The sequence below is a fragment of the Crinia signifera genome, chromosome 9, assembly GCF_055691185.1.
Source record: "Crinia signifera chromosome 9, ASM5569118v1, whole genome shotgun sequence".
NCBI classification, from domain to species: domain Eukaryota; kingdom Metazoa; phylum Chordata; class Amphibia; order Anura; family Myobatrachidae; genus Crinia; species Crinia signifera.
This window is the reverse complement of record NC_139225.1, coordinates 7587070-7614544: the sequence shown is the minus strand read 5'-3', so window position 1 is coordinate 7614544 and position 27475 is coordinate 7587070.

The following is a 27475-nucleotide window of genomic DNA, read 5'->3' as shown; positions in this document are numbered from 1 at the left end:
AACCATTGGTTGTTTCATTCATAGGGGGACCCCCGCACATGTGCAATGCAGACCGTGCGCACGCACTGTCATTTGATAAACACTCGGCCTGCGAATCGGTGTGTTTCTTAGGACCCCAGTAGGGCTGAATCCACCTCTGCACCAGGCTAAAGCAGGTGGATTTTCATGTCTAAACTGAAACCCCGGTGGTTTCTAAATGACAACTTGCATTGGCATGTTCTATTGCACAGCGGTTTTGAATAAAAACATTTTTTTTTTAATTTCATGGGATCCCCACTCCAAAATTAGTAACCAGCCCTGAACACTCTTGGGTAAAGAGGGCAGGGCCTAGTACCGTGACCCCTGTTTTTATCATTTTCGGGGGTGTGCCCAGCGCTCTCCTAGGTACAGGGCAACCCCAGGTCTTCTCCCTACCTTCCCACCCTCCTCCCTGCAGTGAAGAAATGGCAAGCCACACGTCATCTCTTCAGCGATCTCCGGCTCCCCCCAATTGCACCCCCACCAGTGGGACATTGCTACTCGTGGGAGGGACACCGGGACAGTCTCTAAATAGCGGGACTGTCCCTCTATAATCAGGACATTATGCCAAGCTATGTTTGTTCTATTTCGCCATATACTTCTATTTATGTTTTTGTCGGCATCTGTCACATTCCCTTGAAGAGATTGGGTATATATTTACTGTGAAAATATTCCATCTACGCTCAAAAAGTGGCAAAAAAGCTGTAACAGAACATCTGCCATTAAGTGAAATTTTATCAACTTTTATGATATTTTGATGAAAATAAATACACTCAAGGACTTCGGGACTTTTTATTATTATTGTTGAGTGCCAATCAAGGCTTTATATTAATAAGACCTGCCCCCAGGGCGCCATCTCACCATTGTTGTTGTATTCTTTGTTGTTTCCAATGCAACGGGAAACTGTTTGAGTTATGCAGCCTTTTTTAATTCAAAATACAATATATAAATATCTTTTGGCGCGTTTGTGGAAAATTTGTGTATGGATATATATATATACTTCTCCAGGTGGCGGCACTCATCCAATAAAACGTAAAACAGCAGGATGTATATCAACGTTTCAAAACTTTAATTAGTTTGTCATTAGGATAAAACTAACATTACATACAGTCAAGTATTTATACATACCACCCTGTTAAGTGCACCGAATCCCGGCCCTTGCTCACCGCCGCAGGTACAGTGAAATCAGCACGTTGGGTGCACATAATGCGCTTTCGCCGCAATTCTCCCAGGGAGATCCGCCCGGCAGCTGCCCGTCCGCCCTATTCAACGCCTCAGGGGCTCTCTGAATTTTAACACACACACACACACACACACCCCCCCCCGGTGAATGCTGCGGGGAGCTGGGGGACGGCTGCAGGCAGGGAGATGGAAGCCTCCCTGCCTGTGCCAGACACTGTGGGGGTGAGGGAGGGCTGGCAGGCACACAGGGAGAGCCCCCTAGAGCTAGCAGGGGGCTGGGATAGGAGCCACTGCACTCACTGGTCCCGATCTTGCATATGTAATGATCGGGACCAGAGTGCAGTGAATATATAATGTATATATAGAATATTAATGATCGGCTCCTGGCTCCCGGCCCCCTGCAGGCGAATATGTAAAAAAAAATTGTTTAACATTTTTTTTTTTTAATAATAAAAATAGCATGCCCCTTCACAAAAAAAATCTGATCTTTTGACACCAAAAAAAATAAAATACGCTTTATTTTAAAAGATCACATTCCAGTTCACCTAAAAAAAAGATGACGAATGTAAAACGGAGAATCATGGCGAAAATCAATGGAGAAAGCAGTTCTCCATTTGAACATTGAATACACTCTCGGCGAATCCCAGTGAAAACCCCATTGAAATACACCAGCGAATTGCAGCGAGCATGAAATGGAGAACTGGCCGGCATTCACTTGTCGCTTTTGGCGAACAGTGAAAATTGAATAGGGTGAATTTTCAGTGAAAAAAAATCACCGCAAGGAGTGGAAACAGAGCGATTCACCGAAAAAACGGTGAATCGGGAGCATTGAATACTGGCCATTGCTGGGACTACAGAAATACTCTGGGACTAACTGTAGCAGATAAATCAAAGCTTCAGAGTATTATCAGCAGACTACAGAGTCCTAAGACAAAGGAATCAAACATACAATATAACCGAGTACAGGTTAAGACTAATATAAGCATACTAAAGAAATAATAAATCCCTGGCATAAACTGTCTTTTACAAAAAACTATGTAACCCCTGAATTCATTAAGACCTTTTGGGGCCACAGTGTTAAGACGTTGTATCCAATTAGCCTCACATTTAAGGAGCTTAAGAGAGCGATTACCCCTACGGAGAGATGCCGGTATATCGTCAATTATCATATAACGCAGCATTGGCCTAGTGTGCCGGGCTTCTAGAAAATACCTTGCCACTAGTTGGTCACTAGACCCTTTCTCAACTGCTTGTTTAATGGAATGTTGATGCCCAGCCATGCGCTCTCACAAAGTCCGAGCAGTCTTCCCAATATAATGGAGAGAACACGGACACGAAATCATATAAACAATTAAACGTTTTCTATGGCAAAGAAAAAATCTTTTACCATTTAAAGGGTGAATAACTGAAGGGAACCATCCATCTGAACGAGCGGCCATAACTTCTTGGTGACTTTGCTAATTGCAGGACTGGCAACATTAAAATGGTTAACCCATGGCATTCTTTCTATTGGATTTTTTATGCTGATATTTATGTATCTCTAGTTTTAGATAGAGCTTTCTGCTTAGCCTCCTGCAACAGACTGGAATCATATCCTCTAGCGAGAAACTCAACCATGATATCGATCTGCTGGACGGCAAGTACATAAGTGCTACAAAGACGTCAGTGCTACAAAGATATTCTGTTCAGCGTCAAGCATAAAAGCATTGGCGTATGATGGTGCAAAATTACTCCCCATAGCACAACCAACCAATTGGAAATGAAATGTCCTATCATAAAGAAAATAGTTGTGCGTAAACACAAACTCCAGCAAGGAAAAAACAAACTCAATATTTGATATTGATATTGTTTTCACACCTTGATAAAGGGGATTGTTTTCCCTAAAACATCGGACACTATGATTCTTTTTTTGCCATTTCTACTATTTATATATATATAGGGTTTCTAAGGCAACGCTGCCGGGCACGCCGACGTCAGGTGAGCCGGAAGCGGAAGTCCAGCGCTGGCCACAGACGCGACGGGGCCGCGGGCGGTGAAGCATTGGACCTGATGTCCTGACGGTATGGTAAGATGTACACTATATAAGTAACACTGTTTCCTTCACTTTGTATCCTGATGACGGGGAGTGCGTTCCCCGAAACGTAGATGCTCTTGTTTGTTTAAATACACGTTTATACCACCTGTACCAGTCTCCAAGTGCCGCCTCATTTCTTCCGTTTCGCTGTATGGTGGGGCTGCGGCCCAGTGGAAGGCACAGGAGCACGTTACCCCCAAGGGGGGCGGACCGCAGGAGTGCCGGAGCCCAAAAGCTGTTTGTACATTGCCTGGACCAGTTCTGGGGTATCGCTCAAGGCACCCATTCTCCCACACCAGGAGAGTCTGGTCCCACTTTTTCACCTGACCATCAGAAAGGATCATCACTTTTTATTTCACTTTCTTCACTCATCACTTGCGGTAGCACGGTGGGTTTATCGTTACCATGGCAACCCCAGCAGCAGAGGAACCCGTGCTGGCTTCATTCTCAGTGCAGTGTGACAACACAGCCATGCTGAGCTTCTCGGATGTAGAAGCAGATAATATCCTACATAAAGATCCAGCATTCGACCAAGAGTATACAGCCTCAGATGAGGACATATATAAGGAAATGTTCAAGCTCCAAAAACGGGAACTCGATTTTCTCTACCACAGTAGAACTCTGTCAGACTATTACAGAGCTAAACAAATTCCCAGGGGCTTTCGAGTGCATAATATGCCCACGATTGGTCGATATAACGTGGAGTTCTGCAAAAATTGGATATCAATTCTCAATAAATGTTCCATGGATTTGATGCTCCTGGTTATCAAGGAGTCCACAAGGGAACAGGCATTAACAAAAGAAAAAATCCAAAAGTTTGCGGAGGAGCACAATTCCCACGAAATATTTACTGCAGCGTCGGCCTCACACACCAAACTGCAGAAAGAACTGGATCTCTACAAAACTGAATTGCTCAAGTTCAAAAAAAGTAAACTAATTCGAGTACAGCAGGATTATGCCCAACATACTGTCTATAACTGGCTTAATACCAACAGCAAAGGTCCCGGCCAAAAAACACCTTATCAACGCAGCGGCCCTCATACAGGTTCACGCAGATCACATTTTTCAAGCACTTCAGCAAGTGAATCAGAGGATAATCGTCGCAGCACACCCACCCCCCGCACCCAGTTGGCCCCTTTAGGGGTTACGACGCGCGCCATCACCTCCGGCCGCGGCAGAAGCCAACGAGGAGAGGTGGACAAACAAAAAGGCAAAAGGGGAGGCAGGCCCCCCAGGAGCCGGAGGACCTAACTTTCAACTTATCAGCAACCCCACTGTCCAGTGATGAACTGAGTGTCCTAAACAAAGGACTGTCGTTTATTCCCACTCATGGAACTGATCACTTCCAGTGGAAACTGGACATGTTTAAGTTAAATAGAGGATTGAAAATTAAAGAACATTTCGACAAATCCCCGCCACAAGCACCACAAACTGCGATTCCTATCACTGTAAATAAATTGAAGAAGAAGTCCAGATTTGATCCGGTGTCCACAAATCCATCAATTAAGACGTTCTCGAGGATGCTAGAAGGAGCAGGACAAATTTGTGGCCCTCCAGCTCGCCCCAATCTATCGCAAGCAGAGTTCATTGCCCTGAAAGCATTGGCCAAAAGAGAAGATATCACCATTCGCAATGCAGACAAGGGAGGAGCGGTGGTGGTATTGGATACCAAGGACTACATAAGTGAGTGTAATCGTCAGTTGTATGATACCACTACGTATTGCCAGTTACAAAATGATCCCACAGCCAGGTTCCAAAAGGAACTTAATCATATCTTACAACAGGCGGTAGATGAGCAGATCATCACTGCTGAGACTCACAGAATGTTATATACAGAACACCCTGTAACACCGGTGTTTTACTGTATTCCGAAGATCCACAAGGACGCACAGAGGCCCCCGGGTCGCCCGATAATCTCGGCCAGGGGTTCTCTGTGCGAACCTTTAGCGATCTATCTCGATTCTTTTTTGCAGCCATGTATTCAAAAAACCAGAACTCATTTGAAAGACTCTACAACTTTGTTACAGGAGTTTGCCAATATGCCCCAGGTGCCAAAAGATGCAACTCTGGCCACACTCGATGTGGCCAGTTTGTATACATGCATACCCCACTCTGCAGGCCTGGAGGCAGTTAAACAACTTTTGATTGGCAATATACTGTATACTGGTCCTGATATTGTTTTTTTTCTGACTTTGTTGGAGTTTACGCTTAAACACAATTATTTTCTGTTTAATGGCAGGTTTTTTAAACAGCTTAATGGGTGTGCTATGGGGTCCCCGGTTGCTCCGTCCCTGGCTAACGCCTACATGTGGCAAACGGAGAAAGATCTTTTTTTCCAGGATCCCAATGTAGCGATAGGTATAGTAATGTACCATCGCTACATAGATGACTTGTTCATCATTTGGTCCAATCCAATCAAGGAATTGGAAGCCCTGGTAGAGACCCAAAATAGGTCCAGTCATCCCATCAAACTTACCTTGTCCCACTCCCCTGTTGAAATTAGCTTTTTAGACCTCAAAATAAAACTAACAGAGGGAAATATATCTACATGTCTGTTTTCCAAACCCACGGATAGGAATACGCTGTTAAGGTACAATAGCTTCCATCCGGTGGCGACCACTAGGAGTTTGCCATACTCCCAATATCTGCGGGTGTGTAGATCTAACAGCAATTTAGAGGAGAGAGACAAGCAGCTTACAGCCATGACGGCTAAATTCAAGATACGAGGGTACCCAGACAGTACCTTGCTGGCAGCCAGACAAAGGGCAGAGGCAATACCCAGGGAAGAGCTATTACACCCTACCGAAGCTAAAAAGAAAACGGTAAAAAAGGTGTTCCCATGGGTAAATGCCTATAACCCCAACAGCACCACCACAGCAAAAAAAGCCAGAGAATTATGGCCCATCATTTCCAGTGACCCTGATCTGAGCTCACTCCACAATACAAAAATTTTACCCAGTTACACAAGGGGGAGGAGCATCAGGGATTATCTGGTAAAAGTTAATACCAACGAAATAAAAATAGCACCACCTAAGAATTTTTTATCTCGTAAAAATGGGTGTTTTAAGTGTTTAGGTTGTACAACCTGCAACTACATGTCAGTGGGCAATTACATTAGCCATCCCTACTCAGGTAGAAAGTTTACCATCAATTGGCCCCTGACATGTAGTTCCAAATTTATTATATATGTCATCATCTGCCCGTGCGGCATGTATTATGTGGGCAAAACGGAATGCCCTTTTAAAATCCGTATGGCACAACATCGCCTAGCAATACGCACGGCCCTACAAACAGGCACAGGAGATCAGCCAGTGGCCAGGCACTTTGCCGAAGCCAAACATGGCATGGCCACATTAAAACACAGAATCATCGACCACATCCCCCAATCAATCAGGGGGGGAGATAGAGCGAAGAAACTGCTGCAACTAGAATCTAAATGGATTTTTCGTTTAGACACCTTACGCCCTAAGGGGTTAAATGAATCTTTGGGGCTGATTAATTTCTTATAATTTCATTTCAGGAATGTCAGTCTCATATGTACACTGCGTTTAACACTACTAGTATCATCTGTACTGAGGAAGTTAGTCAGCAAGGGGTTAGTCCTATAAGTATACCCTTAAGTCAGGGGGGGACTTACACACAGAGAAATCCTGCTGCTGCTGAGGGATTAAGTCCGGGTTTCTTTTAAAATATGTATACTGTTTGTCATTTTTATTCATGTTTGTCCAGATATGCACCAGCCTTTTTAATCGTTTTTTCAGCAATAAGATGTTTACATGCACTCAGCACTTTATACCTCCGTTCTGTTAACGTAGGTTCTTATGATGGCACGTTTGTTTTATGCACAGTATTGTATAGTTACGCTTGTTTGTTGTTATAGGGTTTCTAAGGCAACGCTGCCGGGCACGCCGACGTCAGGTGAGCCGGAAGCGGAAGTCCAGCGCTGGCCACAGACGCGACGGGGCCGCGGGCGGTGAAGCATTGGACCTGATGTCCTGACGGTATGGTAAGATGTACACTATATAAGTAACACTGTTTCCTTCACTTTGTATCCTGATGACGGGGAGTGCGTTCCCCGAAACGTAGATGCTCTTGTTTGTTTAAATACACGTTTATACCACCTGTACCAGTCTCCAAGTGCCGCCTCATTTCTTCCGTTTCGCTATATATATATATATATATAAATTTCTTTGAGTTCCGCACCTATAGCAACTTGAGTCACCAGCGTGGTGATCACTCCAAGGATATACAATCCAAATAACAGAAGATGAAAAAAGAGAGGGCACTCACCACTTGTTGTTCATGGTGGAAGGACCTCCTCTACATTACTCTTGGCTTTGACAAAGGTCTTGAATAAGACCGAAATGTTAGCCCTGTCATGCGAGCGTTAATAAAACTTTTTTCACGTTTTATTCAACAAGTGGTGAGTGCCCTCTCTTTTTTCATCTTCTATATATATATATATATATATATATATATATATATATGTATGTATGTATATATATATATATATATATATATATATATATACGGAAGAAAGAAGGTAGCGGCACTCGGAGGCTTTCAAAAGGTGATGGTGTATTCAGATGAATTCATAAGACATGTATGGCGAAGCCAACGTTTCGGGGAGCACTTGTCTCCTTTTTCAAGACAAGTGCTCCACAAAACGTTGGCTTTGCCATACATGTCTTATGAACTGATTTGAATACACCATCACCTTTTGAAAGCCATCGAGTGCCGCCGCTTTCTTTCTCCCGTATCTTTATGCCACAGTGGGCACTGGAGCATTTTACTCCAGCTGAGCTGAGTGCTGGACCGGAAACACTGATATTTATATATATATATTTAGTAGTTTTTTCTGTTTAGCATATTTCTCCCCTATTCTATGTATGTTTATTCTGGTCACCATAAATGTAATTAATAGAAAATAAATTATTAACCCCTTCATTGGTGGGGTTTTTATTAGTGAGCGCTCCCCACTGGGTGAATTTTTTCTGGGGAGCGCTCCCTAAAACAAAAACCCACCGCTGTGTCCCTGGGTCCGGGCAGCGCTGCTGAACCGTCAATCAGCCACTGCCCGTCCCTGCGCCCAGCTCCCCGTCCCTGCCTGAGGCACCCAGTCTTGTCATAAGCCGGCACTGCAGGCTGTAATAGAAAAGCCAGGGGGGGCGGGTGAGCCGGAGACACTGCGGGGGAGAGGATGCCGGGCAGTGCTGAAACAAGCTGAGTTCAGCGATGAACTCAGCAGCGCTGCTCGGCGCTAAACACTGGAATTGCCATGAATTTCCTGGGCTTGCCAGTCTGGGCATTAAGGCATAACCCGGAAAATTATCAGGATTACCAGTGAAGGGGTTAAGCACCGTTGTAATGTGGGAACAAAATAATCTAATTATCTAATAACCTAATTGCATATCTAATTACATTTTTGTTAATGTTATTAGCTGCACTATGGGTTCAATGGTTCTGCATGGACACGATACATTTCCAGACTGCATATATTATATATATATATATATATATATATATATATAATGCCTTAGTGTATTATCTCTGCTTGTATTTTAATTTAATATTCAAAGTTGCCGTATTATGAGATTTTCATTTGTGTTTGTTTTTGAAAAAGTAACTGTAGTTAGACCAAGACTTTGATATTTCCTCCAACTGACCTACTGTCAGTTATGGTCTCACTGTTGAGGGATTGCTTTCCATTTACCTTACCTTGACTCTACAGTACTTCCTTCAGCCCACCCAGCTTATGTCTGGCTCAGGAGGGTCTGAGTGGGAGATTCTTCTCGGCGAAATATAACCGGTGGGATTGATTAGAATCTATATCATTTGAACAAGTTCCATTTGTATCATTCCTAATTGTAAAAGAAAACCGAGTATATAAACAGTGTCACATCAGAGATCATGCCATAATACTTTTAAAATAACCTAACGTTCTTGTAACAAAAACGCGTATTACACTATTGCTATATCCTTAATAGCCATGAGATATCTGGTATCCAGTCACTCAGGTGCCTTCGTTTTCCGTGCGTCCTGGACGGGAACAGGGTGGGCAGCTGACATCCGGTGACGACATCCGGTGATATCAGCTTCCCGTCCCCGGCAGATGCTTCACTGACACATTTCTATGGGAAGGCCCAGCGTCTTCGTGGGAACACCCATGAAACACTGGACGTTCCAATGGGGGAGTCCACTTCCAATGGGGGAGTCCACTTCCAATGGGCGAGCCACCGGTGTCTAAATAGCGTTACTGCTGCTCTAGCGGCCTTCAACTATCTGTACGCATCTTACTAAACTATATATTTGTGAAAGTAGGTATCCAGATGCCAGGTCAATGGGTTTTAGTTTGATCCACCGTTAGTCGACCCGTTGTCCGGATACCCACGTTCCTAAATATATTGTTTCACTTGTTGAACACTTCTAACACTTTCACTGATCTAACACACTGATACTGCACTATTATTCCCTTTTAAAAAAACAAAAACAAAACAAAAAGTTTTGATGTGGGGTGAATTTTCGGAGCTTGCAGCGCCCCGGATTGCTGTCTGGGCAGCTTTAAAGTCTAAATTCATGCTCTGTATTACATACAATAAAACAAATTACATACACATACTTTTTTGTACAGATTAATTATTTCATATCAATGAATAATAGATTTAAAAAAATAACTTTTTTTCGTCTACAGGGACAGTGTGGCATTGAACTATGAAATAAAATCAGCATTTTTATTATAAAGAATAAGCATAATAGTTTGATGTTGAGGACTAGTACATATCCAGTCATTTTGCAATTGTTGGTCTGTAAAAATAACAAACACAATATTAGAGAAAATAACAGACAATAGAATTAGAACTAGGGATGTGCACCGGCCACTGTTTTGTGTTTTGCATTTTGGATCTGGATCTCTGGCTGTGCTTTCAAACACCTGGACATCTGGATCTGTTTTGACACACCACCCTTCCATGTTTTGTGTTTTGTGTTTTGGATCTGGATTTTATGGGGGAAAAAAACATAAAATCACATAATTTGGGGGGGTGGCTCCTAGGCTATTATTAACCTAAATAACATTCATTTCCAGTCTATTCTGAACACCTCACAATATTGGTTTTAGGCCAAAGGCACCAAGGCAGCTGGATTACTATGCTAAGCGACACAAGTGGGTGGCACAAACACGTGGCCCATCTAGGAGTGGCGCTGCAGTGACAAACAGGAAGGCAGTTGGAGAAACTAGGTCCAAAAGAGCACATAATGCACAAAAAAAAAGTTGCAAGATGGAGTTGTCCTTGTATCCTCCCACCCACCGTATAGTAAATAGGACTTGCACACTGTCTTTAACAAACCAATCATTTCAGAGACAGGGTCTGCCACACGACTGTGGCTGAAATTATTGGTTTGTTTGGGCATCCATAAAAAAAATAAGCCATTCATCTCGCTCTATACAAATTGGCTCTACAGAGGCAAGATGCCGTCGTCATCCTCATCCTCAGATTCCTCAGCTCCTTCAGTACGTACATCCTCATCCTCGCAGCTTATCAATTCATCCCCATTGGACTCAATCACAGGTCCCTCAGTAGTCTCTGGAGGCAATTGCTGGTCTTCATTTTAGAATTGATGAACATGATCTTCTTTACAATGGCGGCTAGTCCCGCCGATCAGCCGCCGTTGTGAAGAAGATGATGTTCATCATATGGTGGACTGGCCTTTTTCAGGATTTTTGGTGCCTGATGTCACAGGGGTCCCCGGGGACACTGTATATGTGCACGGCGTCCCCATGCATGGCTCGCTGTGCTCATCATGCTTCAGGCACAAAATTATATTCTAATTCTATGTCCACTTGGATAGTAAAGAATATTCCAAGTGGACCGGCACCAAAATATCCTGAAAAAGTCCCGTCGACCATGTGTCCATCCACCATGGTCCAGCTGTTCAGCTGCCGGTGTCTATATAGCGGTACTGCGGCTCTAGCGGCTTTCAACTATCTGTACGCATCTAACTAAACTATACATTTGTGAAAGTGGGTGTCACGTTCACAAATATATTGTTTCACTTGTTGAACACTTCTAACACTTTCAATGATCTAACACTCTGATACTTCACTATTATTCCATTTTAAAAAAAAGTTTTGATGTGGGGTGAACTTTCGGCGCTTGCGGCGCCCCGGATTGCTGTCTGGGCAGCTTTAAGTCTTTATTAATGCTCTGTATTACATAGACATACTTTTTTTTGTACAGTTTAATTATTTCATATCAATAAATAATAGATTTCAAAAAATAAAACTTTGTTTGTCTACATGGACAGTGTGGCATTGAACTATGAAATATCCATAAAATCTGCATTTTTATTGTAAAGAATGAGCATAATAGTTTGCTGTTGAGGACTAGGATATATCCCGTCATTTTGCAATTGTTGGTTTGTACGCATAGATAAAAATATAACAAACATAATAATAAAGAAAATAACAGAAAATGGAATTAGAACTAGGGATGTGCACCAGGCACTGTTTTGTGTTTTGCATTTTGGGTCTGGATCTTCGGCCATGTTTCGTTTCTGGATGTGTTTTGAAACACCACACTTCCATGTTTTGTGTTTTGGATCTGGATTTTTTGAGGAAAAAATCACCGGATGTTTTTTTTATTGTATATTTATTGTTTTATTTTTTTTCTTTGTAGGGGGGGGGGGGGTGCTCCAGATGTTGATGAACTACACATCCCAGCATGCCTTCAGTAGCGCACGCAGGGGGGATTCTGAGTACCCAGAAACCCCCCCAGGAGTCGAAGGGCCCTAGCCTCAAAGCTGAGGAACCCCTCTTTCCATGGGTACAAGAATTTTAAAAATCGGCCCTTGGGAACCGGAGATATTTGACTTCAAAGCAGTGGTCCCCATCCAAGCCTGTTAATTGCTCTTCCCAGTCAGATATTTCAGGTTCTGTCTGACTTAGAGTTTTTCTGAGGATATATTCCAAAAGCTGGGACTCTCCCTCTTTGATGGATACTAGTAGCTTGTCTCTAGTGTGCCCAGAACCAGAGATATCAGCTTTCCAGCAGCTGGTTACTGCTCCAGCTCCACACACCTGGTATGTAGTTTTATATACTCATTGGCAGATTGCTCTGCCTCCTGAACTCTGATCCCCTAGTCCCCAATACCATTTGGTAGGTGGGATTCTCTAGTTTTTAATTTCATTAAAATCTAAGAAATCTTTTTCCGGAAACTGGAGATATCTGCAGTCAAGCAAGCTGTCCTCCCACCAGAAATTATGAATAATAAGCCCACTCCACTATACACCCCTCCTCTGCGTATTAAACATCCTCTACCACCCTGGAAGTTATGTGTCAGGGCCCCTTCATTCAGCCCAATGCCCTCTTCTCCCACCCCATCTCCCACCATCTGTGCAGTAAAGGGGTAATTAGTGGAAATTACTGATCCAGGCCCTACATGCTGAGTGGTTGATATAATACCCCCTACCACCCGCGGGACATCAAAGCTTCCCCCACCCCTACCGCTGGAGGATCGGTAGGGGCCCCAATACATTGCTATGCCCAGGGGTCTACACTGCTGTTGACACCCATGTGTGTGTGTATGTATGTGTGTATGTATATATGTATATATATATATATATATATATATATATATATATATATATATACATATTACATTTGGTCTATCTATAATACTTTAACTGACCCGGCATATACTGGGTCACCTAAGTGTCCATCTTCGTGCTTTGCTCCGCCCCTCTGGAAACCCCCTTCTGAAAATCCTGCGTTTGCCCCTGGCCTTGCATCAGTTTCAGCATGGCCACATAGCAAAACTAATGCAAAGCATGCTGGGATGTGTTGTTCATCAACATCTGGAGGGCCGCAATTGCCCAGCCCTGTCCTACGCTGTATTAACCTCAATAACATTAATTTCCACTAATTTCCAGTCTATTCTGAACACCTTACAATATTGTTTTTTTTTAGGCCAAAGGCACCAAGGCAGCTTGATGACTTTGCTAAGTGGGCGGCACAAACACGTGGCCCATGTAGGAGTGGCACTGCAGTGGCAGACAGGATGGCAATTTGAAAAACTCGGCCCAAAATGATGCAAAAAAAAAATGTTGCAAGATGGATTTTTCCTTGTGTCCTCCCACCCACCGTATAGTAAATAGGACTTGCACACTGTCTTTAACAAACCAATCATTTCAGCGACAGAATCTGCCACTATGGCTCAAATTATTGGTTTGTTTGGGCCTCAATGAAAAAAAGCAATTCTTCTCACCCTGTACAAACTGGTTTACAGAGGCAAAATGTTGTCCTCATCCTCCGATTCCTCGCGCTCTTCAGTAAGTACATCCTCATCCTCACAGATTATCAATTCGTCCCCGCTGAATTCCACAATCACATGTCCCTCTGTACTCTGTGGAGGCAATTGCTGGTCTTCGTTTTAGAATTGATGAACATCATCTTCACATTTTGCGAAAGCAACCTCCTACGCCGCTCACTGACCAGGATCCTGGCTTTTGGAGTACACACTGGATGGGGGACAAATCTAAATAGAGCCTGTTTGTACAGGGGCCTCCAAATTGCTTCTTTTTCCTGCCAGTACAGGTACGGACTGTCTGACATGTCTAATTCATGTCTACTTGGATGCTGCCACCAATGTAGTCTTTCACCATGTTTTCAATGCTGACAGCATGTTATGCAGCGACAGTAGACATGTCAGCAATTGTTGGCAGGTCCTTCAATCTGGATTAGATGTCCAACTCGCTCCGGCCTGCCCTGCATTACCATCAGCGTGTCGGGTAGGTAAACTTAGTTGTTTTCTCGCAGCAACAGTTGTGGGAGAAAATGATGGAAGAGCTGTTGCCATGTCACATTCCACTTCAGATGACAATCTCCTGACTAGCAGGTCTTTGTAGACTTGTGTCCACTGGAAACAGAGACACAACATACGCTTAAATTGAGTCAGGTGCATCCCCCCTCCTTTGCTTATGTCATATGTGGCTATGTAGGCTTGAATAGCCTTTTTCTGCTCCTTCACCCTCTGCAGCATTTAGAGGGTGGAGTTCCACTGCATCACAACCTCTTGTTTAAGGTGTTGGCAGGGCAGGTTCAGGAGGGTTTGCTGGTGCTCCAGTCTTTGGCAGGCAGTGGCAAAATGGCAAAAGTGTCCTGCAATTTTGAGGGCCATCGCAAGCATCTCCTGCATGGCCCTGTCACTTTTTAGGAAATGCTGCACCACCAAATTTATTGTGTGTGCAAAACATGGCACATGTTGGAACTTGCCCATATGTAATGCCCGAACAATGTTTGTCAATGTTGTCAGATACCACAAATCCCCAGGAAAGTCTAAGTGGGGTAAGCCATTGCTCAATGATTTCCTTCAGTTTCCCTAAGAGGTTGTTGGCATTGCGCCTCTTAGTGGAACCGCTGATACACAGTGTAGACTGCCTTGGAAGGAGCTGGCGTGCAGGAGATGCTGCTGCTGTTGCTGCAGAAGGCGATGCATCTACCCAGTGGTCTGTCACAGTCATATAGTCCTTAGTTTGCCCTATACAACTTGTCCAAATGTCCGTGGTTAAGTGGACAGTGGGTTAAAATGCATTTTTCAGGGCACTGAGAACACTTTTTGGACGTTTCTGTACATCCTGGGTATTGCCCGCATAGTGAAGTGGAATCTAGATGGTATTTGGTACCAGTGACACAGTACCTCCATCAATCATCTAAATCCCACTCCACTAATGGCAGATTAGTCTAACACCAACATAGCTTCGACTTCTCCTCTGGGATAATGAACAACTCCCAGCAGCATCCTCATCATCAACTTTCTCTTCAGTGCCAGCTACATTAATATCCTCCTCCTGGTGGAAGAAGCCACCTCTTCCCGTACAGTGATGGGAAAGGCAGGCATCGCAACCACCAACACACTTGGACTCTCCTTGGGGATTTGTGATACCATCTTTGAAAGCACAGTTGTTTGCTGTGCTTTTGACAGCTTAACTCTTTTAAAATTTCTAGTGGGGTGGGGGGGGGGGGGGGGGGGCTTAGATCATTGGGTGAAGCTGAACCACTAGTCATGAACATAGGCATGCGCAGCCCATTGTCTTAGAAGGTGCACCATTGGCCCATTGTCTTAGAAGGTGTCCATCACCGCCTTCTGGGTGTGTCTATAACCATCTACTGGCCGTTCCTATCAATGCCTATTGGGAATCAATGCAAACAAAATAGAAGGTGACTTATTTATGTATATGCACTTCAGAATGAATCATTCCCCCCCCTGACTGCCGCTGGGTGCTGCTGCTGTGAATCCATTTTGTGTGCAATCTTGTGTGTGGGGGGGGGGGGGATGCACTGGAACCCAGCACCCCTCATGTGCACGCCTATGATTGTTTTATAATACATGTCTAGTTACAGTACCATATTTCTAGAGTACTTCACACTCAAAAGGAACTGTATCATTCTGTAATTGTTACAGCTCTCATCCATCATTCTACAACTTAATCAGGTTATATTTCATTACATCGCTGCAACAGATGGCTTGTGTTCTGATCAACAATCCAGCTTGACAGCTTCATATTGTATTTAATATGTATCAGGAAAATGTAAAGAAGACATTTTGGGGGAAATTTACTAAAGGACATTTGTAAAAAATAGGTGTATTTGTATTTAGAAATACACTTATTTTTGACATTTAGGGGGACATTTACCAATATGAAAAACCTAGTTTTTCGTATTGGTATTTCCCCTACGGCTGCATACGACTGTTTTAGTCGTATGCAAAGTCGTGTTCCGGAGGATCAGTTACAAAGCAGTCAGAAACGACTGCTTTGTAACCCTCCGATGGTGTAACAATTCGTATTAGCGGCACATATATACGGCTGCTAATACGAATGTTTCTAGCAGTCTGCACGGATCAGTCAGATCCCTGCAGGCTGCAGTGTGTAAAAAAAATAGAAAAATAAATAAATAAATAAAAAAATCGGCGTGGGGTCCCCCCCACAGCCGAAATCAGCACCAGGCTGACGGAGCCTGGAGCCGGTAATTAAAAATCAGGGAACCCGACAAATAGGGGTTCCCCGATTTTTAACAACCAGCCCCAGGCTCCTGCTCTGGGGCTGGTTCCCAAAATACGGGGGACAAAATGACTAGGGGTCCCCCGTATTTTAAGAACCAGCCCCAGGCAAAACCAGCCAGCAGGGTAATGCCACAGCCGGGGGGAGACTTTTTATACAAGTCCCCCCGGCCAAAGCATTCATCCCTACCGACCAGTCAGCCTGGCCAGGGGCCCTGGGGGAGTGGGAACCCCCCAATGAAGGGGTCCCCCCCAATGTTCCCTCTAATTTTACGAAGGCTGTGTGCAGCAAAAGATTTTGGCTGTGAAACTTTGTAAGGAAAATTTTCTTTTTGTGCGTCACTTCTATATATAAATGGAAAACAACTTTCAGCATTTGTGTTAACTTTACTTCAAAATGATATTAAACATTCAAAAAATGTAAACATTCAAAACACAGCACATGATGTAGTTAATGGGTGAAACACATTCATTTAGTCCACAACTGCAAAAAGTTGACCACTGCTGCTTTGTGCGCTCTGTTGTAATGTCTGTGCGCATGCTCGGCGAGTTGTGTGCGCGAGCACACGCGCACAGCTTAGAGGGAACACTGGTCCCCCCCCTCCAGGACTTACCTGACCAGGCTGAAGCCTGGTACTGTCCCCGATGCCCCTGGGCGGTGGGCATCGGGCTGATTCAAGTGTAAAAAAAAATGAAACTATTGTTTTTTACTGTGGCACTACAAGTGCCAGCAAGCCTCCCCAGCAAGCTGGGACTTGGAGAACCACAAGTCCCAGCCTGCTGGGCATTAAAGGGCCCGCTGGCACTTGTAGTTCCACAGTTAAAAAAAATAGTACAATAAACACACACTGACACAATGAAAATAAAAGTTTAATACATACATTACATACATACTGATACTTACCTTTCTTGATCCCGTAGGTAGCCCTGGTCCTGATGTCCTGTGTCGTCCTCCAGGTCCATGTCGGCGGTCCGTGTCGTCCTCCAGGTCCATGTCAGCGGTCCGTGTCGTCCTCCAGGTCCATGGCGGTGTCCGGGTCCGAAGAAATCCATGTTGGAGCTGTGGAAGGAAATCCTACTCACCTGGTCCTGTGCTGAAGAAGTCTTCTCTTGGTCCGCCGTAATCCCTCAGGAGTTGTCCTAGGTACCTGGTCTAGTGTGATGGCCAAAAGCTGGGTGTCTTCCCAGGGCACCCTACACCTGCAGGTAGTGGACTTGCTGTCGCCACGGCTGGGGGGGGGAGGGGGGGCGGCAGCGGTGCGGATATTAGTCACCGCTTCCATCGGCATCCAGCGGCCGCAGACAGTGCAGCATTGCCCAAAACAAATATGGCCGCCGCATATGTGCATTTAATATATGCATATATGCGGCGGCCATATTTTTTTTGGCCAATGCTGCCATTTGTGACCAGGCTGGGCTGCGGCCGCTTCTAATGCTGGCCACACATCAGACCAACTTTCCTCCAACCACCCAACTAGTTGATCGGATGGAATAAAAACCTGGTACTGGATAGGGGCAAATGTAATTTGTAATTAAGTCATTTGTTTCCCAAATCTGAAAATGGACAACAACTGTCACTCAGACAATGTGGTGTAGTTGGACCTATTTGATTTAAACAATTTTACTGAATGTTTTTGTCCATTCTCCTGTGTTTGTGAGCAAATTGCTTATTGGCATTTGCCCCCAAAACAGTACCAGATTTTCAGTCCAACCAACCAACTAGTTGGATGGTTGGAGAAAAGTTGGTCTGATGTGTGGCCAGCATAACAAAGGTAAGCGGCCCAGCCAGAGTATAATCTGGACCGACCCACCGGGAAATGGCCCAGTTTCCTGGTGGGCCAATCCGCCTCTGGGTGTGATGCGGTCAGATAAGTTGTCTCACAGGAATTTTAACTGACCACATATCCCAGCATATTGTTGGCCATACATCAGACCAATTTTCCTCCAACCATCCAACAAACCAACAATCCAATTTGTCCAAATAAAATGCCTTCCCACACATCTAACCAACTTTTTCATCAAACCAGCCAACTTTTCTCCGACTTGTGATGTCACAGAAGAAGGCGGACAGGTTCTGCCTACTTTGGTATGTTTTGAACATTTGGAAAACAGAAAACTTACGACACACGGATGCTGAAACACTGACAGACACTGACACACTAACAGACGTTGACACGTGGATGCTGACTTATGGGCACTGACAGACGCTGACCAATGGATGCTGACACATTGACACAGACTCTGACGTGCTGACACATGGGCACCGGCATACTGAGAGATGCTGAACAAACAGATGCTGACAAACTGACAGGCGCTGACACATGGACCCAGTCACCCTCTCTCTGCACCACTGTCTGCAATCATAAACAGAACTGCACAGAGAGAAGCAAAACTTTGAAAAGATAATACCTTTTGTATTTCGCTGATAAAAAGACTAATAAAGGAATGAAAATGATTGTGTTTAAACTATTTGTATTACTAGTTTGTGTGATGTACAATAGCATTCTTTATTTTCTTTGCCTTTATCATTAATAATAAGTTCATAATCATGTAGGCTGATCATTTATGACCCTCCTTTTATTTTATAAAAGTACTGAACTGTTTGGCTCATAACAATTTTTCAATGTGTGTATTGTTATACACATGTTTACTTAAAATGCTCAAATGTTTTGCACTGGAAACTACAATACATTAGGAACTATTCATTATACTGTACCTTTAGTAACACTTTCCTAATCAGTTATGCTGCTTTCACACTGCAAAACCTGCTTAGACCCGTTATTTAAAATGTTTTAAATACCGGGTGAAAGCAAGTTTATACCCCTTTCACACCGCACATATTACCCGGTATTATACCGGGTCTAAGCAGGTTTGAGGTGTGAAAGCAGCATTACTCTACGGGGGGAGTGTCTGTCCATGTCCACGCCACCCGAGTACAGACGTCACGAACGGTGCCCGGTGTCAGCCTATGCGCTGGTTATGTAGTTGCACACGTCACTCCTAGCCCCTCCCCCCGGTGCAGACTCACCCCTTCCCTGCTCTATGCTGTAGGTAAGAAGGCGGCTGGGTCCTGTCCCTGAGATGTCGCCGCTCCCTCCGTCGGCTTCTCTAATGCTGACATGTCCCAAGACTGCAAGCAGGATGGTGGTGGATGCAGCGTACTCCAATGTTGGACATGTTGGACTGCCTACTGTTTTATCAGCCATACTTACAGTACTACCAATAAACTATATATATAACTAGAGATGAGCGGGTCCGGATCCCCGAGATCCGACAGATCCGAATATCGGGGATCCGGGTCAGATCCGAACCGGCTCGGGAGTTCCCGTCTGAATTCCGGACCAATAACGAGGCCGAACGTCATCATCGCGCTGTCGGATTCTCGCGGGACGGGATCTTATAAAAGACGCACGCGCACCCCGCCATCTTCACTCCAATCTTGGAGAGGGAAGAGGGTGGTTGGGAAGCTCCATGTGCTCCGTGCTGTGCTCTGTGCCATGTGCTCCGTGCTGTGCTGTGCTCCGTGACCTGCCCTGTGCCCTAACTTCCCTGTGCTGTGCTCCGTGCCATGTGCTCCATGCTTTGCTGTGCTCCGTGACCTGCCCTGTGCCCTCACTGCCCTGTGCTGTGCTCCGTGCCATGTGCTCCGTGCTGTGCTCCGTGACCTGCCCTGTGCCCTCACTGCCCTGTGCTGTGCTCCGTGACCTGCCCTGTGCCCTCACTGCCCTGTGTTGTAGACTTGTATTGAGAGTCAGTGACTGTTTATAGGCCTGAGCCCTGTAGTGTGATTTAACTAACTAGGTGCTGCAGTGCTCACACGCAGGGGCTGCAGTGTCCACTGTCCAGGGGCTGTCCTGTGGCCCGTGCCCTGTTGTGATTTATTTAGCCCTAAGCCCTGTGTTGTGATTTATTTAGCCCTGAACCCTGTGTTTTTTGTGATTTAACTAACTAACTCAGTGCTGCAGTGCTCACACGCAGGGGCTGCAGTGCTGCTGAGTAGTACACTGTGTACAGGGGCTGCAGTAATACAAGGGGCTGTGTCCAGTGTGACGCCCTATATCTTATCCATTGTCCAGTGTCACGAGTCACTCATGACATATATCCTGTGTCCTGTCCTGTGTGACGACATATCCTGTGTCCAGTGTGACGACATATATCCTGTGTCCAGTGTGACGACATCTATCCAGTGTCCAGTGTGACGACAATATATCCTGTGTCCAGTGTCACAAGTCACAACATATATCCTGTGTCCAGTGTGACATGTAATGTGTGCCGGCATATATCCTGTGTCCAGCGTGAAATATATCCATTGTCCAGTGTGACGACATATATCCAGTGTCCAGTGTGACGACATATATCCAGTCTCCAGTGTGACGACATATATCATGTGTCCAGTGTGACGACATATATCCTGTGTCCAGTGTGACGACATATATCCTGTGTCCACTGTGACGACATATATCCAGTGTCCAGTGTGACGACATATATCCTGTGTCCAGTGTGACGACATATATCCTGTGTCCAGTGTGACGACATATATCCTGTGTCCAGTGTGACGACATATATCCTGTGTCCAGTGTGACGACATATATCCTGTGTCCACTGTGACGACATATATCCAGTGTCCAGTGTGATGACATATATCCTGTGTCCAGTGTGATGACATATATCCTGTGTCCAGTGTGACGACATATATCCAGTGGCCAGTGTGACGACAATATATCCTGTGTCCAGTGTCACAAGTCACAACATATATCCTGTGTCCAGTGTGACATGTAATGTGTGCCGGCATATATCCTGTGTCCAGCGTGACATATATCCATTGTCCAGTGTGACGACATATATCCAGTGTCCAGTGTAACGACATATATCCAGTGTCCAGTGTGACGACATATATCCAGTGTCCAGTGTGACGACATATATCCTGTGTCCAGTGTGACGACATATATCCTGTGTCCAGTGTGACGACATATATCCTGTGTCCAGTGTGACATCTAACCATTGTGTGACAGCATATATCCAGTGTCCAGCGTGACATATATCCATTGTCCAGTGTACAGGAGCTGTGTCCAGGGGCGGTGTCCAGAGGCTGTGTCCAGTGTGACGGCTGTGTCCATTGTCCAGGGGCTGTGTCCAGTGTGACGGCTGTGTCCAGTGTACAGGAGCTGTGTCCAGAGGCTGTGTCCATTGTCCAGGGGCTGTGTCCAGGGTGACAGGCTGTGTCCAGTGTCCAGGGCATAGGCGCCGATTCTGTGGGTGCTCAAGGGCTTGAGCACCCACAGAAATTCTTGGGCACCCACTGGTGGATGCCGCCCCCCCCCCCGAGTTCCGCTGCGCCTGCCGCACTGCTGAGCGGTCAGCGGTTATAAAATAAATCATACCCTTCAATAGGACACTTCCGCCCTTTCTGAATCCACACCCCCTGCGCACACTTGTTACGCCAGACACTCTGCTGCAAACAGCGTGCAATCTGGGAGTGCTCGCGTTTGCCCGCTTCCCGTCATCGGTGCCTCAGTGGTGTGGTGGGATCGCGGGCTTGTACCTGCAGCACTTATGAGCTCCCCGCTGTGCGGTCTCTGGGCTTCAGCTTGTTGGAGAGAGATCAGCTCAGGAGCGCTATCACTTGTTTGCTCCCATGAGCCGCTGGATGTCTGCCCCGTGATCCTGCTTATGATTGATGGCAGATATGCTGGTTGTCACTTGTGAATGCTGGTTGTCACTGTGCGCAGGGCCGTCTTACCACATGGGCTTGATGGGCAGTTGCCCAAGGGCCCCATAATCCTAGGGGCCCAATGCCCTGCCAAGCCATCGGAAAGCTCTGGCCAAGCCACTACCACCACCCTGATAACCATTGGCACTGATCCTGGACGCCCGCGGCTAGCCCAGCAATCCACAGCCAGCCCGCAGAGACTTGGATGGGATGCGGCGGCCGCACCAATCACCAGCGGCGGGAGGTAGACCTAGGCTATCGCACATCAGCACCTCCAGCCAGCTGCCCCTCCGCACCTTTGGTCGATGGATGCAGGGCCGGCCAGCTCCTCTGGCTCTCAGCTGTACTCTCCCGGGTCTCGTCCTGGCCGAGGGGTGATCGATGCAGCGCACACTTCTGCCTCCTCCTGCACAAGTGCACATGCGACAGGAAGAAAGAAAAGCAGGTAGGGCCGGGGAGTTTCTGCCTTTGCGTGCGGCGGAGCAATATTCAGACCAGCAGCTCCTAGGTGGCGGCGCTCCCTGTACTGTTCATGAGGGGGATGATGACCCAGGAGAATGTGCCATCTATAGAAGTGCTGGGCACTGGCATTATTTACTCTCCCAGCAGTAATAGTAATTAGTACCTACTGACAGTCATACCCCTGTTTTTGGGGATGGGGCAATAGAGGAGCATGTAGATGGCTATGCTGGTTTTAACAGAAGGTACCTAGGCTAATATGTTTCTCAATGCACAAAACAGAGTTGTATTTGCAGGAGCCATTGTTTTTACCTATTTATTCCAGCACTGGCCATTGCCAAATATCATTGATGGTATCCATTGCTGGGGCGTTTCAGGGAAAGCTGGTTATTGCCTATTAAACAAGGACAGGGGCTGTTCAGGTTGGCAGTAGTGGGTTAAAAAACATTATTATCTAAATAAAGCAAAAGTGGCACCTTCTTCTAAAAGGATGCTTGCCAGCAGTGGCTTAACATATGTTCAATATCATCTATCAACCAACCACAGCAGCAATACAAATGAATGTCCTCTAATCACTTTGTAGTTTTTTTAAATACTTTAAAATAAACCATTTAATAAAAATAAAAATTAAATTAATAAATGCAGTGCCAACAGTATCTTCCCAGGGATGGTTACCTGAGCAGGCAGGCCACACCAGATTCTAAGGAAGATTTCCAGTTACCTTTTTCCTTTTTTAAGATTTTTATATATATACTTGTTGTATGGGCTAATTGGCCAAAGCAGGCACCTAAACAAGTATCAGATGAAAGCGGCACTCACAAGGTTGTGTAAGTAGTGGCCCCACTGGACTACTTTGCCCGGGGGCTCATAATGCTGTTAAGATGGCCCTGACTGTGCGGTCCCAATGCGTTTAGGCTTGCCCAAGCCTTTTTCAAGGCTTTAAGAGCATAGATTTTGAAAGGTCAAAAAATATAATTGAAATAGTGTTTAAAAAAAATATAAAAATAATGAAGATGGTTTAAGGGGCGGGGCTTGGGTGGGTCAAGGGGTGGGGCTTTGGGCAGGTCAAGGGGCGGGTCAATATCCGTGAATCTCGAGCACCCACCAGCAAAACGATAAATCGGCACCTATGGTCCAGGGGCTGTGTCCAGGGGCAGTGTCCAGTGTCCAAGGGGCTGTGTCCAGTGTGACAGGCTGTGTCCAGTGTAAAGTAAGAAAAATAAATAAAAGTAATAAATAAAATAAAAACACATTTTTGGAGGATGATGGAGGAGGAAATAGTGGGAGTGCTGAAGCTGCTACCACCAGTCATGACAAGGCCGATACCTCTTTGTATTTGCTGTTTGGAGCATTTCTCTTTTTTTGGGATAGTTTATTAAACTGCCACCCTGTCTGCCCCTGCAGTGCCGCTCTGCTTCCAAGATGTGCCAGGTAGGAAGTGTAAGGTCCACATGTATGTGATGCCGACTGCTGTCGCTTAGCTTAGTCACCCAGCTACCTCGGTATACCCTTTTGGCCCAACTACAGTAAATGAAAACAATTTTGTAAGCTGTGAAGTGATCAAAATTGACTAGAAATGAGTGGAAACTAATGTTATTGAGGTTAATAATACTTTAGGGGCAAAAACAGGCCCAAATTCTGTTATTTTAGCCATTTTTAGCATTTTTTCATAAAAATCCAGATCCAAAACCAAAACCAAAACCCACAAGGGTGGTTTTGCCAAAACCAATCCAGATCCAAAACACGAAGGGAGATCGAGATCCAGATCCAAAACCAAAACCAAAACCTGAAAAAGTGGCCGCCGCCAGGGCCGCCGAGAGGCAGGGGGGGAGGGTACATTTTACCTGGGCCCGGGCCTGTCAGGGGGGCCTGGGCCAGGGGACAGTCACACTTACATTTTTTTTTTTAATGGCAGCGGTGTAGCAGAAGCGTGAGCGGGAAGAGGGGTGGCGGCGGCTGGCCGGTGAGAGCGGGTCAGCAGAGGCAGACTGTGTCACTTTCACTCACTGTGTGTGGAGTGTGCTATAGTCTGCAGACAGTGACAGAGGCCCCATCCACTGCTGCGGAGCGTCTGCAGAGAAACTCTGTGTGTCTGCAGACTGCAGCTGCTTTCACAACACTTGATGTGAGAGCGAGGGGAAGGTCGAAGGTCAGGTGCACGAAGCGCGGCATGTGTGACAGGGAGGCTGGAGCCGGAGGAGATCCTGAATCTACTGTCTGACTCGAGTCCTGCCCTGTAAGTGCATTTTTGTTCTGCCCTGCCTGTCTTAATACTAAATTGTTCTCCATATATATGTATATATGTGACTTCATCATTGGATTATCAATATATATATAAATATCTATAGATATATATCTATAGATATATATCTATAGATATATATCTATATATCTATATATATATATATATATCTCAATATATCTCAAATTATATATATCTATAGATATATATCTATAGATCTATATATCTATAGATAGATAGATAGATAGATATCTATCTATCTATCTATCTATAGATATATAGATCTATAGATATATATCTATAGATCTATATAATTTGAGATATATTGAGATATATATATATATATATCTCCTATATATTTGGCTACATCTGTCACTCAAAGTGGGTGTCTGTGTCTATAACGCTCTGTTCCTGGACTTTCCTCTTAATGTGTGATTGCCTTCATCTGTGCTTAACACCTTTCTGAGAAATTAACCTGTTTAAAACAGGTGATGGCAATAATACATTAAGGGGAAGTCTAGAAACAGAGCATTGTGTCCCTCCTGGAGAGGGTCATGTTGGGAGGTATGTGACAGAGAACCAGCCCAGTGAGCCCACAGACAGTGCCAGACACCCACTGCCTTCCCATGTTGCCCAGCACTGCTACTCCACAGCCACCAGGTGAGCGCCCCCCTCCCGCGATTTGCGGCAAAACCTCCCCCCCCGCGCGCCCCTCCCGCGATTCGCGGCAAAAACACCCGCTCCCCCGCGACCGCCCCTACCGCGATTCGCAGCAAAAACACCCCCGCGACCCCCCCTCCCGCGATTCGCTGCAAAAAAAAAAACCCCACGACCCCTCCCGCAATTCGCGGCATAACCACCACCCCGCGACCCCCCCTCCCGCGAATCGCGGCAAACCCTCCCCCGTGACACACCCCCCCCGATTCGCGGAAACCCCCCCCCCCGCGACCTCCCTCCCGCGATTCGCGGCAAAAAGAACCCCCCCGCGACCCCCCCTTGCACGATTGGCGGCACCCCCCCTGCGACCCCCCTCCCGCGATTCGCGGCACCCCCCCCCCCCCGCAATTCGCAGCAGCCCCAGGATTAAATGGCACATGCAAAACACTGACATGGCTATGGTCGACAATGAAAAAGGTTGACATGAGTTTTTGAAGATTTATTTTTCATTTTTTTAATTTTTTCATATTCATTGTCATGTGTCGACATGGACACCAATGAAGTGGCACACTTATGTCAACATTTACATGTGTTGACCTTTCTGTGTTGATTTTTTTCTTGTGGCGATTCGCGTCATTCCCCCCGCAACCTCCCCTCCGGCGATTCGCGCCACCCCCCCGCGACCGACCCCCCCCCCCCTCCCGCAATTCGCGGCAACCCCCCACCGGAACCCCCATGAACCCCGCTCTCCCGCAATTCGCGGCACCCACCCCCCGAAACCCCCCCTCCCGCAAATCGCGGCACCCCCCGCTATTCGCGGCAGCCCCAGGATTAAATGGCACATGCAAAACACTGGCACGGCTATGGTCGACAATGAAAAAGGTTGACATGAGTTTTTGAAGATTTATTTCATTTTTTGAATGTTTTCATATTCATTGTCATGTGTCAACATGGACACCAATGAAGTGGCACACTTATGTCAACATTTACATGTGTTGACCTTTCTGTGTTGATTTTTTCTTGTGGCGATTCGCGTCACACCCCCCCGCAACCCCCCCTCCCGCGATTCGCGGCACCCCCCGTGACCCCCCACCTCCCGCAATTCGCGGCAACCCCCCACCGGAACCCCTGTGAACCCCGCCCTCCCGCGATTCGCGGCACCCCCCGTGATTCGCGGCAGCTCCAGAATTAAATTGCACATGGAAAACACTGACATGGCTATGGTCGACAATGAAAAAGGTTGACATGAGTTTTTGAAGTTTTTTTTTTCATTTTTTGAATGTTTTCATATTCATTCTCATGTGTCGACATGGACACCAATGAAGTGCCACACTTATGTCGACATTTACATGTGTTGACCTTTCTGTTTTGATTTTTTCTTGTGGCGATTTGCGTCACCCCCCCCCCCCCCACAACCCCCACTCCCGCGATTCACGGCACACACACACACACCTCCCCCGCGATTCTCGGCACCCCACCCCGTGACCCCCCCTCCCGTGATTCATGGCACACCCCCGCGACCCCCCCTCCCATGATACGCCGCAACCCCCGCCCCGTAACCCCCCCTCCCGCGATTCGCGGCACCCACCCCCGCGACCCCCCCTCCCGCAATTCGCGGCACCCCCCACGATTCGCGGCAGCTCCAGAATTAAATTGCACATGGAAAACACTGACATGGCTATGGTCGACAATGAAAAAGGTTGACATGAGTTTTTGAAGTTTTTTTTTTTCATTTTTTGAATGTTTTTATATTCATTCTCATGTGTCGACATGGACACCAATGAAGTGCCACACTTATGTCGACATTTACATGTGTTGACCTTTCTGTGTTGATTTTTTCTTGTGGCGATTTGCATCACACCCCCCCCACCCCCCCCCGCAACCCCCACTCCCGCGATTCACGGCACACAAAAACCCCCCGCGATTCTCGGCACCCCACCCCGTGACCCCCCCTCCCGTGATTCACGGTACACCCCCCGCGACCCCCCCTACCATGATTCGCCGCAACCCCCGCCCCCGTAACCCCCCTCCTGCGATTTGCGGCAACCCACCCCGGGACCCCCCTCCCGCGATTCTC